This window comes from Schistocerca cancellata, chromosome 5 (genome assembly GCF_023864275.1).
Source record: "Schistocerca cancellata isolate TAMUIC-IGC-003103 chromosome 5, iqSchCanc2.1, whole genome shotgun sequence".
NCBI classification, from domain to species: domain Eukaryota; kingdom Metazoa; phylum Arthropoda; class Insecta; order Orthoptera; family Acrididae; genus Schistocerca; species Schistocerca cancellata.
In genome coordinates, this window is record NC_064630.1 from 432,183,432 (window position 1) to 432,200,151 (window position 16,720).

The 16,720-nt window shown below is 44.5% G+C and overlaps 1 non-coding gene across 1 annotated transcript; it reads right to left on the bottom strand.

Annotated features, from left to right (window-relative positions):
• Positions 1–15,696: 15,696 nt before the first annotated feature.
• Trnad-guc (transfer RNA aspartic acid (anticodon GUC)) lies at positions 15,697–15,772 on the bottom strand. The gene has a single exon. It is a non-coding gene; the product is annotated as a tRNA-Asp (tRNA).
• Between the last annotated feature and the right edge of the window lie 948 nt (positions 15,773–16,720).

Here is a 16,720-nt window from a genome sequence, read left to right on the forward strand (position 1 = left end):
CATTGGACGTACACCTGCAGTTATGGTCTGGGGTACGATTTCGTATGACATCAGGAACACTGATTGCACAGTTGTACATCAGTCTGAGTATTCAACCTGTTGTGCTGCCGTTCATGAACAGCATGCCAGAGGGCGTTTTCCAGTACGATAGCCCTCGCCCACATACCGCTGTTGTAACCCAACATGCTCTTCAGAGTGTCGATATGTTCCCTTGGCCTGCTCGATCACCATACGTGACTCCAATCGAGCGCTTATGGTACATCGTTGGACAACACCTCCAGTCTCATCCACGAACAGCATTAAACGTCCCTGTATTGACCGACCAGGTGCAGCAGACACTGAATCCGTCCCACAAATTGACATCCGGCACATGTACAACACAATGCACGCACGTATGCACGCTTCCTTTCAACATTCTGGCGATTACACCTCTTGTTAATGTCCCAGCATTTCACATTTGCAATGGCTTATCTAGCGCTTACATTAACTTGTGATCTTACAATGTTAATCGCTTAAATATGCTTCCTAGACAAATGTATTCCCAAAATTTCACTACTGTACATTAGTTACGTTTTCTGTTGGGTTTTTGTTTTTCGTCAGTGTACTTCCCCCATCGCCCACCGCCGTGACGCGGTGCATGTTTCGAGTAATCCTTCGTCTGGATGAAGGCATATTCAGACCCGATTATTGACCTGATGTAACAAGAAATGTGATTCATCTGACCGCGCGACACGTTTCCGTTGATCACGTTTCCGTTGATCACGTTTCCGTTGATCACGTTTCCGTTGATCACGTTTCCGTTGATCACGTTTCCGTTGATCACGTTTCCGTTGATCACGTTTCCGTTGATCACGTTTCCGTTGATCACGTTTCCGTTGATCACGTTTCCGTTGATCACGTTTCCGTTGATCACTTTCCCGTTGATCACTTTCCCGTTGATCATGGTCCAGCCTCAACAAGCCCGCGCTCACTGCAATAGTAATTGACGAAGCGTTATCCAGGGCCATTATTAGAAGAAACAATTACAAGAAATGACCGTTTTCACCGTATCGTCGCCGATCGACTGCAAACAATGGAAGAGCAACAACATGATATTGAAATTGTTAATCGTTGGATTGTTCCGTGTTCGCGACTACTCTGTAAGACATTTAAAGCGCACACCAACGTCGAATCTCGCCATTCCACGAAATTCATCAAATACTTCTGCAGGTAAGTGACCAAAAGTGGCTGTGATTGGAGTTGGTTAGGAGAATTCCAATAACGAAGACACTCAGTATCAAACGGGCAGCTACGTTAGCAGTAACGAAGTAATTGGGCCCACTTTTTCATTCGCCATTCATGAAAGACATCCCACAGTTGTTCACTTGGTCGTACATCCGGAAAATGGTCAAGGAGTGTACTTCACTGAGGAAAAGGACGAGCACCTTATCCCACGCACTGAAACCGTGTGAACCTGAGACAGTCACCTACGTGCACATGCTGAGGAGAAAGCCCCTTAACACACAGTCTTCTTCTGCGGGCGAATCTATACACTCTTATAACAGACGAAGAACAGTAGGCACAATAAAATGCTTTAACAGACGGTGTTTCAAAAATAACACATGAAAAGTACCTGAGAAAAGGACATAACCGACATGCCTTTGTCTAACGTGGACAGTGACACCCGCAATGACAGTGACACTGAAGAGGATAAAGAGGAGGAAGATGAGATGTAACAGTAAATAAGACACCTAGACACTAACATGCGAAAATGCACTGTTGAATTGTACATATCAGTCACATAATAGTTCATGATAGTGAATACTAGGGAAAATATTGTGTAAGTTGTTGGCAATCTAGCCAAGAAAGCACCCAGTGTTGTACATGGATGAATACCGAATGTTAATGCATAGGATTAGCAATACCTTTCATCTACCACTAACGATAAACTATTTTGTTGTGGCTGGCGGTCAATGTCTCGAAGAAAATATTCCGAGGTATTCGCTGCCAGTCACAATCGGTAATGGCATTAAAAAATCTCACCTCTGTCCTATCGTCTTTTTACATTCTTCTTAAAACAACCACATGTTATTTATAGTTCAACCTCAAATTATTTGTTATTTTAAAAGTATTTATTCCGTGTCAGATGTTGCAGATAAAAACAAAACAAAAAACCACAACAAAACAATGACAAACGAAAACTATAATACCTACGACCTGTTTTAAAATATCGGGTAACAGGTCCTTAAATCTGTAACAAATAACTAAATAAAATTACAACGAGATGACCAGTTTTTTTTTTTTAATGTGCCAGAATGATGACACCGCCCGAACGCTGCTACACTCCGAAATGCCAAAACATTATACGTGGAATTAATCTTCAAATAATTTAAACGACGGGAGCAAGGAAATCCAGTTCAAGGTTACCCACATCACTTTTTCGCCGATACGTTAGGTCGCATTTACACAGTCCATCCAAGCAACGACGAGCATTGCTAAATGTTTCTGCTGTTAGTCAACGTTCGTGGCTCAACATCATTTCAACATCTATGAACTGTTAATGGTGAGTTGTGCTGCACATATTGAGAAACCTATCAACGTTTGTGATTGCTAGAGGACATTTATTGGCGTTATACCCTCCGATATTCTGTGATTTCGTCAAATGGTCGTGAAATGCGAGCATAGTTTCTTATAATTATCTCAACATGTTTCCCATCGACACCGACTGATTTTTGGACCAAATACGAAGATAACGTGTCTGATAATATTTCGCGTCAGATTCCTACTAGAACATTAAATCCAGATACGCAACTGAGCGAGGATATAGGCAATGAGGTATTGATATTACTTGAGGACAAGTGAATAATGTTATCGAACAAGGCATTACCTCAGTTACGCATCACAGCGCCCAATCGTTCAATGCTCAAGGCATTTAACCTAGAGCTGAAAGCGGAAAAACAGTATGAATGCGATGCACTGAGAGAATCAATTCGAAAGAACGTTCCGTCGTCGGAGCACCAGGGAAGTGCCAACACCGCACGATCAGCGCCAGGCGGGCGCGGACCGCGAATGGAGCGCCCAACAAAGGACAGGCCTCAGAGAGCTGCCACAGATGGAGGCCAAGTCCGAGGGAGCACCGGGGAAGAAACAACACCTTACAAGCAGCGCCAGGCGGGCACGGACCGCGAACAGAGCCCCTGACGCGAGACGGGCCTCAGACAGCTGCCACAACTGCAAATGGTGGACTAGGCGGGCGCGGACGTCCGTCGGAGCACCAGGGAAGTGCCAACACCTCGGGAGTAGCGCCAAGTGGGCACGGACCACGAACGGAACGCCACATGCGGGTCCGGCCCCAGACAACTGCCACGACCACAGATGGTGGACGAGCCGGTCGCGGACGTCCGTGGGAGCACCAGGGAGGGATAAAAACCTCAGGAGCAGCACCTGGCGGGTGCGGACTGTGAACGGAACCCCCGACACAGGACAGGCCTCAGAGAGCTGCCACAGATGGCGCCCAAGACGGGCGCGGAAGTCTGAGGGAACACCGGGGAAGAGACAACACATTACAAGCAGCGCCAGGCGGGCGCGGACGGCAAAGAGAGCACCTAGCGCCCTCTGGGCATAAATACTGGACAAGATCCTCCAACACGGCAGTCTCAGGTAGCACCTGAAGAAGGCAACGAGTTACGTGGCCGAAATATTGTGCCAGAGCGACACAAACATCCGGCAGTAGACCCGATTGTTCCACATGTCAACAAAAATATACGCACAACACTCACATGAAAGTTGTGAATAACGAAACTAAATGGATTCTCTTCTTGGACAGTCCCCATGGAACTGCAGAAACTTTTTTGACAGCATTGATTTTGGTTACGTTTCACTTGCAGAATGAAATTGCACTTGCACTTGTTAGACCAAGAATTGCAGCGACACTGTTGGAATTTGACAAAACGGCTCATTCAGCAAAAATGTTCAAATGTTTTGGTCGCTTTTGATCGTTGCATCTGCTCGAGGCGGACGTCGTAAGACATCCGTTTACGTTCGCTGTTGATCGATTAACTCAGTATTTTTTATTACAGAGGGCAGCTGACCTTCTGACTGAGCACGCTTTTTTTTTAATCTCATTTTGTTCTCTTTCGTTCGTTGTATCTGCTCGGGGCGGACGTCGTAAGACATCCGTTTAAGTTCGTTGTTGATCGATTAACTCAGTTTTTTGTTACAGAGGGCTGCTAACCCTCTGACCGAACACGCTGAGCTACCGTGCCGGTTGAGCTACCGTGCCGGCTATACTGCTCGGCTAATCCCGCGCGGCCTCATTCAGCACTCAAATTGTTGTTGAATATGCAGATCAATAAAACTCAAACATGTAACTTTTCTGTGATATGAATGTGCAATAACACATATGAAGTTTTTGGAAACATTAGATCGAAAAAGGTAAGATCTATGAAACAATCAACCAGTTTGGTGGTGCCATGATTCTGTTGCCAGGTGATTTTCGCCAAAGATTGCCAGTGATTCCACGGTCAGTGCCATCCAATGCGTGTTTGACGTCGTACATTACGTGAAAATGCTTTTAGACACTCAAATTCAGTATGAACACGCGTGTCGACTTCCGAACGACCAATCTGAAGAAGTATTTCCAAAACAATTGTTGGACATTGGCCGTGCCAAAATAATAGCTGACATTTCGGCTTGGTGCATTACATTCCCCGTATATTTATGTCAGTTCACTGAATCAGAGACCGAACTTATCCAAAAGGTGTTCCCAAACACAGCATAAAATCATATTTGGCTGAGCGAACGTGCTACATTATCTGCGAAAATCATTGAGGCCGACGAATTTAATTTCAAGATTCAAAGTGAAACTGCTGATGAACTGATGACGTACAAATGGGTGGATTTTGTTACTAGTCAAAATGATGGCGTCAGCTGTCATATACAATTTTTAAACTCGCTGGAATTGCCCGGAATGAAGGTTTACAATCTCCAACTGAAAGTCGGATCGGTAATCATAATGATGCGAAATATCAACCAACCATTTCTTGGTAATGGCACCTAGCTTCCGGTGAAGAAACTAATGGGCAACGTAATCAAAGCAAAAATTATTAAAGGAAAGTAGAAAAGAGAAGACGTTTTGATACCATGTATTCCAGTTGTTCAAACCGACATGTCATTCGCCTTTAAAGTCTTGCAATTGCGTTCGTAATGACAAATTCAGCATAATTGCAGTCATTAAGTATTTACGGTATTAACACTGAAAAACCACGCTTCTCATGTGGTCAGTTGCATGTCGCCTTTACCCGTGCTGGAAAACTATCAGCCTTGTTTGTTTAAGCGCCAGACAAAAAAACAAAAAACGTCATGTATCTCAAAGCATTCCTCCTCAAATTGAATATCCATGGGAACAATCGTTAATAGATATAACGATCACTCAAAAACACAATTTTTTTCGTATTTACTTTGTTTACACATTTCGAATAGCTAATCACAAATTACAAAACAATCACAAACAGATTTATTTAAAATTTTAACAGGGAAACGTCTGCCGGGTCAGCTAGTATAAAATAAAAAAACAAATAATCATGGGTCTTTTAGAACTCATCATTTTGAAACTGAAGTAAACAGCTCCTTCCAGTGGGAGATACCTTCGGTGCACTATTTTCATATCTCAATCCTCTCTTCTGCGTTCTAAAATGGAATTTCTTTTGTGATTTTAACTTCGAAGACCTTGGTTTTTGTTTTGCCACCTATTCTTTTGACTTTATGCTGGGTTAGTCCCACCGAGAACTATTTCTTTTCCGATTTCTTCATAATTTTTCTGCAGACATTTCACCTTGGCTTCTGTGCGCTTCACGTTCATTTCATTCGTAAATGACTTTACTGTTGTACACTGAGGTGACAAAATTGATGGTACAGAAAAATGCATATGTACTGATGGTGGCAGTATAGCGTACACAATGTATGAAAAGCAGTGCATTGGGGGAGTTGTCATTTGTCCTCCGGTGATACATGTGAAAAGGTTTCCGACGTGCTCGTGCCGCACGACAGGAATTAACAGACTGAGCGCGGACCGGTAGTTGGAACTAGACGCATGGGACACTATTTCGGAAATCCTTACGGAATTCAATGTTCCGAGATCCACAGCGTCCAGAGAGTGCCTAGAATACTGAACTTCAGGCATTACCTCTCAACCACGGACAACGCAGAGGCCGACGGCCGACCGAGAGCAGCGGCGTTTTGAAAAGTTTACAGTGCTAACAGACAAGCAACACTAAGTGAAATAACGGAATAAATCAATGTGGGACGTACATTAACGTATCCGTAACGACAGCGCCACGACATTTGGCGTTTATAGACCATACGAGCAACGATCGACACGAGTGCATTCGCTAACAGCACGACATCGCCGGCAACGCCTTTCCTGGACTCGTGACCATATCGGTTGGACCATAGACTACTGGAAACCGTGGTCTGGTCAGACGAGTAACGATACCAGTTGGTAAGAGCTGATGGTAGGGTTCGAGGGTGGCGCAGATCTCAATGAGCCATGAACCCAAGTTATCAGCAAGGCAGTGTGCGAGTTGGTGATGGCTCCTTAGTGGCTTCGGCTGTGTTTACATCAAATGGACTAGAAGTGGTTATATTCGGCTACTTGGAGACAATTTTCAGCCATTCGTGGACTTCACGTTCCCAAAAAACGATACGCCATGACACTGGGCAACACTTGTTCACGACTAGTTTGACGAACATTTCGAGCGAATGATCTGGCCACCCAGATCCCCCGACATGAATCCCATCGAACGTTTATGGGATATAATCGAGAGGTCAGTTCGTGCACAAAATCCTGCATCGCCAACACTTTTACATTTATGGACGGCTGTAGAAGCAGCATGGCTCAATATTTCTGGACTTCCACAGACTTATTGCGTCCATGCCACGTCGAGCTGCTGTATTACACCTGGAAAAAGGAGGTCCGACACGATAATAGAAGGTATGGCATGATCTCTGTGACCTCAGTGTATTCCTTTCTTTTCCTGAATGTTTCTATACCTCCGCCTTTCGTTAGTTCGACTGAAGTATATTTTCTGCTACGTAAGGTTCCTTCGCAGTTAGCTTCCTTGTGCCTATGTGTCTATTCAGCTTCTGTGAATGGCCGTTTTACTGATGTCCGTTCCTCTTCCACAGAAATGGCTAGTGTGGTATTCGGCATTGCATTATTTGCACCCCTAGAGAGCTTCAAAGCACCGCATCATTCCTCAGTGCTACAATATCCAACGTCTTTCCATAATAACACTTCCAGACGATTCTCTTAAGCTTCAGCCTATTCTTCATGGTTACTAAATTGTGATCCGAATCTGAATTAGCTGCTGAGTGTGCCTTACAATGTAATAGTTGAGTTTGGAGCCTCTGCCACATCTCTACCAGACCTTCTGCTCCTGTAACTTTCCAACAGTGCATTAGCTATTAGTAGCTGAAATTTACTGCAGTAACTCAGCATTTCTTTTTTCTCATTCCTGCTACCAACACCATATTCTCCCGCTTTCTATTCCTTCCCCTACCGCAACGTTCCAGTCACTCACAATTATTAGATTTTCGTCTCATTTTACGTACTGAATTACACTTTCAGCATCATTTACTTTTTCCATCTCTTTATCTTCTGCTTGTGTCAATAGCAAGTACACCTGAAAAATTGCTGCTGAGGTAGGTTTGTTGTCAATTCTGGTGAGAACAACCCTACCACTGAATTGTTCACAGTAACTCACTCTCTGCCCCAACATTCCCGCTCATGACTAATCCTATTCTCATTCCATCAGTTTCTGATACTATTGATTTTGCCCAATGCTCATCTAACCGGCTATTCTGTTCTTTCTTTTCTCATTTCAGTAATCCGAACTATATCTAAATTCTTTTCATTTCCATTTTCAGACTTTCTAGCTTCCCTACCATCTTCAGACTCATGACATTCCTCGGTCCGACTCGTAGAATGTTACCCCTTCATTCATTATTCAGTCTTTTTCTGATAGCCACCTCCACGTTGGCAGTCTTCTCCCGTATATCCGAATGGGACCCTAATCCGTATTCTTCAGCCAATAGAGAGATCACCAAGATACTTACTCCAATAATAGGCCATATGTCCAGAGTATACTCATTGCGTGTGTTTAATGCAGTGTTTTCCATTCTCGTCTGCATCCTCAAGTCATCGATTATTGCTGATTCTTCCGCCATTTAGGGGCAGTTTCGATTCCAGGGGCAAGAAGGTGTCCCAAAGCTTCTCTGGCAAGGCCTTTGGCAGGAGGAGGATGACCCCTTAAACCGAAAGTCTTCAGCCGCCATTGTTAATAATTTTTGTACGGAAGTTTAGCAGTGGTTCCCGAGACTCGGGACGTTTGACTACTAGTCAAAAACCCTCCACCTAGATCACAGTGAACATTAGGAAGATTACATCGGTAGCTAAATATGTTGTGAACTGAAATCTTAACCCTGTATTTCGGCACAGATTTGCAGTCCCTCAGCATTTAGCTTTTTTCTGATGCATGTAACGAAATGGTCTGCGTATATCATACCACTACAAAGATTTGTGGGCTCAAATATCGGTAAACAAAACACATCAGATAACTATACTTAATATTTATGCTCATAAAATTTCATCGTGTTCATTTTATGTTCTCGAGTAATTATAAAAGAAATTAAGATTTCTGAGACATAGTAATTGCAACCATGTTTGCGACCACATGTAATATCTTGGAAGCCATTTTAATTACGATTAACAGTTTATTTACTTCTACTGTGACAATGTGTTGCATAAAAAACTGGAAAGTCACCCAAATCAATAACGAATTCAAACTGACAGAAAATTCATTGGAACACTGAGCTTCAAAATTTACATATTTACGATAACTTTGTAAGACGATGAAATCTACGGTAATCTCCGATGTCACCTTCCATTTGATTTCGTGATAAATAATTAAACTTTCTAGTTGTAAGAAAAAAAATAATGTTACCCTGAATTCGAGCCCTAGAGGCTGCAGTTGTTAATTAGCACGCATTAAGAAATCACTGGAAAAGTAAGACAATCCTGGTTGCATCAGGTGCATAAATATGGTGCAATATGTGACAAGCGACGTGATTGTCAGCAGAACAGATACATCCTTGTGAGTGACCCCAGGCACGGACAGATGGGAAGGAATAGGCAGGGCGGCAGATTACGGATTTCAGGGCAGACGAAGCAGGCGATATAGAAGAGTTACTAATTTACTTGTAACGGCATAAATAACTTTTCTTGACCGTGAAGTCCTAATTGCATAGTGTTAAATAACTTTCGCTGATTCCATTAGTTATCGCAGTCAGATTTCCATACTAAACGCAGTCAGATCATAAAATATGGACAGACATATAAAATCCATTGCGCCGAATCATTAACACTGAATAGACAGCTAATAGGAGTGGCATTACACTTCTTGAGAAATGCTAGTGTATGGTAGCATTTAGCTTTACTTCGATTATGATTCAAAAACATAAAAGGAGTATAAAGGAAGATACCTACATAGACGAACAATGAATGAAGAATGTGTACTAAACAAGTAAGCCTTCGGCCAGAAGGCCTGAAATAAAACACACACATATGCGCGCGCGCGCAGGCTGCAGAGGCCAGGCCTAGAAAAATCACCAAAAGGACGGATCGCATGAAGCATGGATGGAAGGAAGGAAGGAAGGAAGATTGGGTTTAACGTCCCGTCGACATCGAGGTCATTAGAGACGGAGCATAAGCTCGGATTGAGTCAAGGATGGGGAAGGAAATCGGCCGCGCCCTTTTAAAGGAACCATCCCACGATTTGCCTGAAACGATTTAGGGAAATAACGGAAAACGTAAATCAGGATGACCGGAGGCGAGTCTGAACCGTCGTCCTTCCAAGTGCGAGTCCAGTGTGCTAACCTTGCGCCAACCAACTCGGTGAAGTAAGGAGAAACAAGATGAAACCTGAGGAAATAGGCCGATAGGCACAGCAAAAACGGTCTGAATTCGACGTGAAAACTCAATAAGATCAAAGAAAAAAGTAAATAAAAAGAATGTAATGTGAGATGCACGTCTGTGAGATGTGAAGGACAGCAGACATGTCTAGATGAAATGAGATCAGTTTGTGCGAATTGGAACAAGAGAGGAGAAAGCGTGAGAGGTGGGGAGGGGTTCGTAGGATGAGGTGCCAGTTCGTGTGGTAGAGGGAGATAGGGGAAATAACACGCGAAAATACGTGACAGTGAAACAGAAAGAGTGATCAATTTGAAGGTCCACGATTAATGGTACCGGCGGGAGTAATGGGGGACATGAGGTGCTGTACCAAAAATCAGGGCGGTCTTGCAGTCACGTGTTGTGAGTGGACCAGATGCTTGACAGAAAGTGGCTCGTAAGTAAGAGCGTGCGGTACGGTCTGGAAGGCGATATGTAGAACACAGGAAGAAGAGGAGGAGGGACGTACAGTGAGCATGGTACCGATGTAAAACAATAACACAGAAAAGCAGTACTGGGTTGCGGGATAGAAGAAAGGTCATTACACAGAATCAGGGGTGGCCGAGCGGTTCTAGGCGCTACAGTCTGGAACCGCGCGACCGCTACGGTCGCAGGTTCGAATCCTGCCTCGGGCATGGATGTGTGTGATGTCCTTAGGTTAGTTATGTTTAAGTAGTTCTAAGTTCTAGGGGACTGATGACCTTAGAAGTTAAGTCCCATAGTACTCAGAGCCATTTTTGAACACAGAATCAAACGATGGAAAAGCCAGAATGGAATAATGACAATATTATGGAAAGGATAGGTAGCTACTCACCACACAGTGGAGATGATGATTCGCAGAAAGACACAACTAAAAGATTACTATACACGTAAGATTCCGGCCAGAGGCCAGCCAGAGTCAGTGGTCAGGTGTGTGTGAACGGCGTTTGCGTGAATGTGTGTGTGTGTGTGTGTGTGTGTGTGTGTGTGTGTGTGTGTGTGTGTGTGTTGTTTCAGAATATGGCCTTCTTGACGAAAGCTTACGTGTTTAATAGTCTTTTAGTTGTGCCTATTTGCGACGCAAGATCTCAGCTACATGGGGAGCAGCAATCTATTCTTTTCATAATATTGTTATTATTCCATCCTGGATTTTCCATTATCTAATGAACGAACAAACAGTGAAATAACTGCTGACGTCATACTATTAAAAAGTAGTTGTATTTGGCTCAGCATACTTGAATAAAACTCGTTACGTCATCTATAGCTTTTCATGCTAGGTAAAACAGTGATATAACGAGCAGCTTCGTCTAAGTGGCTCAGGCTGCCAATGAATGTTAAATACAACAGCACAGCATCGTTATATGTTATCATCATTCGGCAATTAACATCTCAGCGAAAGTCTTAGGACAGGGTACACACAAAACATTTCAGATGACAAAACTGTTGAACTCGGACAAAACAATATTTGCAAAATTGCGTTTGAGAGCGAATTATAGGAACACATAATTCACATAAATACTTGTACAAACATCATAATTGACTCGAACGGGATGAAGCGCTAATAAACGGTAAGATGGAACGTATTCTCTGCCATGCACTTCGCAGTGGTTTAGGGAGCATAGATGTAGCTTTATATGTAGATATGCAGTGCCAGGCGTGTCGGCACATGTAAATTCATGGAGCTTTCTAGGGAGGTCACACTCTGATGATGCCGTTTTCTTAATTTCGAAGAGACAAGCCCGAGCTGTGAAGATACAGAGATAAAAATGACGTGAGCACATATATAAAAATGTACAGCATGATGTTTTAAATTAGGCAAGATTATTTCATTTTTCGAGATTTTTCTACACCAAAGGAAGTTTGGCGGATCCTCTCCTTCTTTTGCCTTTATCATCTCACTGTTAACAGATAACAGACGCCGAATATGAAAAGAAGAGTGAACAACTGACGCAGCAAGAGACCTCTGCAAGAAAAGTCATTTCATTACCCGTCGATGTTCTTTCCTTTATCAACGGTGGAAAACATTCTCTCTCTGCGTTAACTCGTCAAGACGAGATCTTCCTGCACTCCTCTTCAAGTACGGTAATATACTGATCGAGAGGGAGGAAATTAGAAGAAACTCCTTCTCGCATATAGGGTCACCCCATTAGACAATCTGACTGTGGTTCCAGCGTACTCTCAACGAGAAAAGTTTCTGAGCGTGGGACTGGCACATGGCTAAGTCGGCATACTTGCTGCAATCAAAAATGTTCAGATGTGTTTGAAATCTTATGGGAGTTAACTGCTAAGGTCATCAGTCCCTAAGCTTACAACTTAAGCTAAATTATCCTAAGGACAAACACACACACCCATGTCCGAGGGAGGACTCGAACCTCCGCCGGGACCAGCCGCACAGTCCATGACTGCAGCGCCTAAGACCGCTCGGCTAATCCCGCGCGGCTGCTGCAATCAATAATATTAAAAAGTCTTTATCGGTAAACTTGGGTGCAAGATCGAATAAAACATTACTCAATCTTAGAAGCGACACGTTACGGGGAGAATGACTGCTTCCACGTCACGGTGCGAGCCGTTATTTTCTCTGCACGATCCTGTGCGGCCTGAGTCGCAAAGAGGGTGGGGAGCGGATGGAGGAAGGAAGTGCAGGACGTAGAGCGGCAGAGGGGGAGAATGACAACGTATGCCGTTTCTGCCCTAAAAGACAGACCTTTAAGCCCTCCAAGCAGGTTTCCTTGGGATGGAGGGCGTATTTCTCGAGGTGTCTGCCAGTTAAGATGTATCATCATATTCCAGTGCCTGTATCATTCCGAATTACGATGCAAGGAACAGGCACTACAGCGACTACAGCAATTATGAAATACATTAAATGTATTCGCAATTGTGAACATGTACAACCATCAGCCCATCAGCTGTAGAATGGAATGACGACAACGAAAATTTGTACTGCACTGGGAAACAACATAAAGAATATATGCTACTGGCCATTAAAATTGCTACACCACGAAAATTACGTGCTACAGACGCGAAGTGACGCTGCATCACAGACAGCAGCGCCTGCGATGGTGTACTCAACGACGAACCTTGGTGCTCGAATGGTAACACGTAATTTTTTCGGATGAATCCAGGTTCTGCCTACAGCATCATGATGGTCGCATCTGTATGTGGCGACATCTCGGTGAACGCACATTGGAAGCGTGTATTCGTCATCGCCATACTGGCGTATCACCCGGCGTGATAGTATGGGTTTCCATTGGTTACACGTCTCGGTCACCTCTTGTTCGCATTGACGGAACTTTGAATAGTGGACGTTACATATCAGATGCGTTACGACCCGTGGCTTTACCCATCATTCGATCCCTGCGAAACCCTACATTTCAGCAGGATAATGCACGACCGCATGTTGCAGGTCCTGTACGGGCCTTTCTGGATACAGAAAATGTTCGACTGCTGCCCTGGTCAGCACATTCTCCAGATCTCTCACCAACTGCAAACGTCCAGTCAATGGTAGCCGAGCAACTGGCTCGTCACAATACGCCAGTCACTACTCTTGATGAACTTTGGTATGGTGTTGAAGCTGCATGGGCAGCTATCCAAGCTCTGTTTGACTCAATGCCCAGGCGTCTCAAGGCCGTTATTACGGCTAGAGGTGGTTGTTCTGGGTACTGATTTCTCGGGATCTATGCACCCAAATTGCGTGAAAATGTAATCACATGTCAGTTCTAGTATAATATATTTGTCCAATGAATACCCGTTTATCATCTGCATTTCTTCTTGGTGTAGCAATGTTAATGGTCAGTAGTGTAGAACTTAAACAACAGCAACATGCATTACGGTAGACAAAAATCTTCTCCGTTTTTTCCAACTTAATTTACACACGCATTAACTGATTAATGCGCTCAGTATGCGGTGAGATCACCTCTGACACCAATTCAGGCCTGAGAAATTACAGGGTACGCTATCAGTCTCATGTTGAGACAATAACGCCCATTCTTACTGCAGCGCTGCTCGCAGTCTTGGAGAGTGGTTGGTGGACATCGACGTGATGCAACCCGTGTCCTTAGTGCATCCCAGACGTACTCTATGCGATTCAAACCAGGAGAGCGAGCAAGTCACGCCATGTGTGCAATATCTTCTGTTTGCAAGAAAACATCAACCTTGCGTGCTCTAAGAGGTCGAGCATTATTGTCCAGCAATACAAATTCTGGGCCCACAGCATCTCACAACAACCGCACCTTGGATCCCAAGACTTCGTCACGATACTTGACAGCAGTTAAACGTCCCCGATCTAATCCTACAGTTTCATGAAAAGGTGTTAGAGTGGTCAACATAATCCCTGCCAACGCCGTTATGGATTCTCCTCGATATCGGTCTCTTTCCACAACGGTTGGGTTCCGAAATTGTGTTCCACGTGCCCTCGAGATGTGAACCCGTCAAGAATCACTCTCCAGACAAAATCGGGACTCATCTGTGTTACATATTGACGGCTCCACACTAGAAATTCCCTTCTCTGAAGACGCCTCAGAGTGACTCATACAGCAGTTCTCTAACAATAAAGGCCACTCTGCCGAAGCTTTCTGTACGCTGTTTGCCTCGCTACAACACATCCAGTGGATGCTGCGAGGTCAGATTCCAGTTGCCGTGCAGTGTTAAGTCGGTACCGTTGTGCTCTTACAGCCAAATAACGTTCCTCTCTTTCTGATGTCACACGTGGTCGGCCCTGCCCTAGTTTTCGGGATACAGTTTCGGTCTCTATAAACTGTCGCCACAACCGGAAAGCAACAGAACAATTCACATTAAGCCATCGGGCCACATCAGTTTGTGACTGTCCTGCTTCCATTCTTCTCATGGCCCTCCACCGCAGATTGTCTGGCAAGCGTCTTCTCTGTGTAATACTGCACCGTCTGTGACTGTACATAGCGATTGTGGATGTGGGGCTTCCCGGAAGGCACTATCCCGTTTGATAGGTGCCCCCGATGTCATCGTTGACGTGGTTGTCCGCCGATCAGAATGCAATCTTCTGTGCAGGACACGATCGTATGGGCATCTGTTGACAGTTTGCATGATTATATCGTGAATTAGACACAGGAAGGCGAAATAGTTGTTTGTTCTTTAATTTTACAGCGATTCCTATTTACACTAGGTAGTGAAAAGTATCCTGACATCGATATTTAACGCAGATTGACTAGTAGAAAGAGGTGCTATATGACGTCAATAGAGAAGCTCTATCTGCAGAATAGGTCGGTCGGGAGAGTTCATTGATTTCGAACGTGGACTAATTACTGGAGGTCACCTGAGTAACAAATCCATCAGGACATTTCAACACTTCTAAAGCTGCCCCAAACCGACTGTTGGTATGTGATTATGAAGTGGAAACGAAAAGAAACAGTGTTAGCTAAACCAAGACTACGCGGACCTCATGTAATGGCGGACAGGGCGGCCGTTGTGGCCCAGCGGTTCTAGGCGCTTCAGTCCGGAACTCCGCTGCTGCTACGGTCGCAGGTTCGAATCCTGCCTCGGGCATGGATGTGTGTGATGTCCTTAGGTTAGTTAGGTTTAAGTAGTTCTAAGTCTAGGGGACTGATGAAATGGCGTGTGTCGAGGGCCTCCCATCGGGTAGACCGCTCGCCTGGTGCAAGTCTTTCGGTTTGACGCCACTTCGGCGACTTGCGCGTCGATGGGGATGAAATGATGATGATTAAGACAACACAACACCCAGTCCTTGAGCGGAGAAAATCTCCGACCCAGCCGGGAATCGAACCCGGGCCCTTAGGATTGACAGTCTGATCGCGCTGACCACTGAGCTACCGGGGGCGGCCTAGGGGACTGATGACCTCAGGTGTTAAGACCCATAATGCTCAGAGCCATCTGAGCCATTTTTTGAGCTGATAGGGCGTTCGAGCATTGCCGAGGATGGTTGTAAAAAATTGCGTGAAATTAGCGAAAGGAATCATTCGTGAGTTCCAAAGTGCTGTCAGCAGTCCAGCTAACACAATGACAGTGAGTAGAGAGTTCAAAAGAATGGGGTGCAATGGTCAAGCAGCTCCTTTTAAGCCAAACCATTTCTGTAGTCAGTGCTAGACGCCATTGGGCATTGTACGACTGGAAACGAGTGAGTTGCGGTGATGAAACTCGCTGTAAACCGTGGCAATCTGATGGAAGGATTTAGTTTTGGTGATTGCTTGGAGAACATTCCCTGCTATCACGTCTAGTGCCAACAGTGAAATACAGAGGCCGTGGTACGTTATTGGGCTGTTTTTCGTGGTTAGGATATGGTTGCCTTACTGCGTTAAAGAAAACCCTATATACGGAAGAATGTGATCATATTTTACAGGACTGTGCACTGCTTACAGTAGAGAAACAGCGTTGAGACAAAATTGATTGTGTCAGCATAACAACGTACCATGTCGTAAGCAGCTCTTGTGAGGCAAGGGTTTGCGGACAATAACATTCGTAAAATGGACTGGCCTTCCCATACTCCAGACCTGAACCAAATGCAACGCCATTTGGATGAGTTAGAGCATCGACAAGCTGGAGACTACAGAGCCGGACATCACTATTTTCTCTTCATTCAACTCTTGAGGAAGAATGATGTACCATTCGCCCAGACATCTCATTATAAGTCTCCAAAATGAGATTTTCACTCTGCAGCGGAGTGTGCGCTGATATGAAACTTCCTGGCAGATTAAAACTGTGTGCCGGACCGAGACTCGAACTCGGGACCTTTGCCTTTCGCGGGCAAGTGCTCTACCAACTGAGCTA